Below are 2,432 nucleotides of genomic sequence, written 5' to 3' on the forward strand. Positions count from 1 at the left end.
GAATTAGTTTGTCGATATTCACCGAATACTCACGTTGTAAGAATTCGATAACTTGGGCTCTTCATAAGTTGGATTTTGTTTTTCCATATCTTTTGGTCTTTTGAGATCAGGTTTCACTCAGTAGGCCAGCCTGAACTCCTGCTCTCATGACTGAGGGTAATTTGTATGCCTTAGACTACCAAATGCTGGGATTAAAATGTGAACCACCAAGTCTGAATATATCAGGCTATTTCCAATTAGCAAAATATTTATGAAGTTCATTATATACATTCTAATCACTTTTGGCTTGATTTTATTACTTTTTTTCTTCTTAGGATTATGAGATTTTCGGTATATCTTGTGACTATGATAATGATACTCATGAATTATCATTCCTTATTTTGCTTTCCATTGTTACAGTTTACAGCTTCTGTGAGGGCTTTAGGTCAAACATAATGTCTTTGTATGCGTCAGTAAATCACAAAATTGGTACAATTCAGTCATATAATTTGGATATGAAGACCAGGAACACAGATTTGTGAATGAGTATTTTTTTAATTATTTTTATTTTTCATGAATGACAATGAAAATAACAATGTTTGGAATAAGATATTTGAAACTAAAATTATGAAAGCCTTGTTCAAAATATATAATATTAATTTATTCCATGGTTTATTACATTAAAGAAAATTAGAAGTCTAGTGTATTTTTGCTTTCATGGTATATATGAATGGCATGTATATGTTACGTTTTGCTGTATAAAAATACTTGAAGACAAAAGCCACAGTGCCAATTTAATAGGCAGCTAAATTAACCCAAATCATTTGATGTCTTAGTGAGAGAAGCATACTTAATGACTGTATTGTGGAGAATGTTTTGGAGGACTTGAGATATAGAAAGCTAAAGGGTTATAAAGACAAAAGATGTTAATGCATTGAAGAGAAAGAAGGCAGGTTTTTAGATACTGGGATGTAATCAGGGCAGCACCACTAAGTGTTGTAAGAATAGGTTTAGAGTGTCAGCTACTGCAACCAGAAGAAGTAGCATTGAGTATTTGTCAGTTATGTCCCTTGTAACACTGGCAAGAACACTCAGGTACTGTGGGAGTATTGAAAACTTTCCTTTAAAAAATGAATAAGTTCAAGGATTTGTAAGCATACGTTCATGCTGAGCCGTCTCCACTTCATACCTCTCTAGTCTTCTTGTTCATAGCCGTTTCCTCCCTGCCCCTCCCATTAATATGGTTTGCCCTCCTAGACACTTTATTTCTGCTTCATGTCATATGTGTACCCATGACTGTGAATCTCTATAAACTCTGGGAACCACCATGGAGGAGAGAGAGCACATACTCATTGTCTTTCAGATGCTGGTTACATTGCTTTAAAATGATCATCTCCAGTTGCATTAACTTTCCAACCAATACATGACTTTTATTCTTCTTTATGGTTAAAATGTATTCCATTCTGTATATGTAAAACATTTTCCTTATCCTTTCCTCTGTTGCCAACACTGCATCAGTCCAAAATTTGATTATTGTGAAGAGTGCTTTGATAAACACTGATGTGCACGAATTTCTATGATTTGACTTGAGTAAATACTCAGGAGTGATATAACTAGGTCATAGGAAGATCAATGTTTACTTTTGGAGGACCTTCCACTCTGACCTCCATAGTGGCTGGACTAGTTTACGTGGCAGTTTACGTTTGAGCAGAGTTGCATGGGGTCCCTTTTTGTCCGCACCTTCACTATCACTTCTGTTATTAATTGTTTTAGTGGTATCATTCCAACTGTGGTTAAATATAGCCTCACTGTAGTTTTTTAAAAAATTTTTAAACTTTTTGAGATTATGATATGATATAATTACATCATTTCTCCACTTTCTGAAATGTCCTTTCTTTATCACCTACCATGTACATCTCTCTTTTGTACCCAAATCATGGCCTCTTTTTCTTTAATTGTTGTTATATATACATACATACACATCATATATATACATATCACATATATATATACATATATATATATATATATATATATGCCTAATAAGGTTGAACATTTCTTTGTTTGTTGACTGCATTTCATCTTTTTAGAATAATTCATTTACTTCATTAGTCTATATATTGATAATGTCGTTCAATTTCTTGTTTTTTTGTGTGTGTTCTTTGTATATGTTAGACATTAATTCTAAAATGGCTAGCCAAACTATTTCTGGTTCAATAGGCTTGTTTCAGTCTAGTAACTGTTTACTCATCTGTGCTGAAACATGAATTTCATTATGTCCTAATTATCAGATGCTGACCTTATTTCATGAATGACTTGGTTTCTGTCAAATCCTTGCCTATACATGTATCTTAAAGTGGATTTCTTACTTTTTCTTCTAACAGTTACAGTTTCAGGTCTGATGATGTATTAGTTAGGGTTTTATTGCTTTGAAGAGACCCCATGACCATGGC

Source organism: Arvicanthis niloticus, chromosome 21 (assembly GCF_011762505.2).
Source record: "Arvicanthis niloticus isolate mArvNil1 chromosome 21, mArvNil1.pat.X, whole genome shotgun sequence".
NCBI classification, from domain to species: Eukaryota; Metazoa; Chordata; class Mammalia; order Rodentia; family Muridae; genus Arvicanthis; species Arvicanthis niloticus.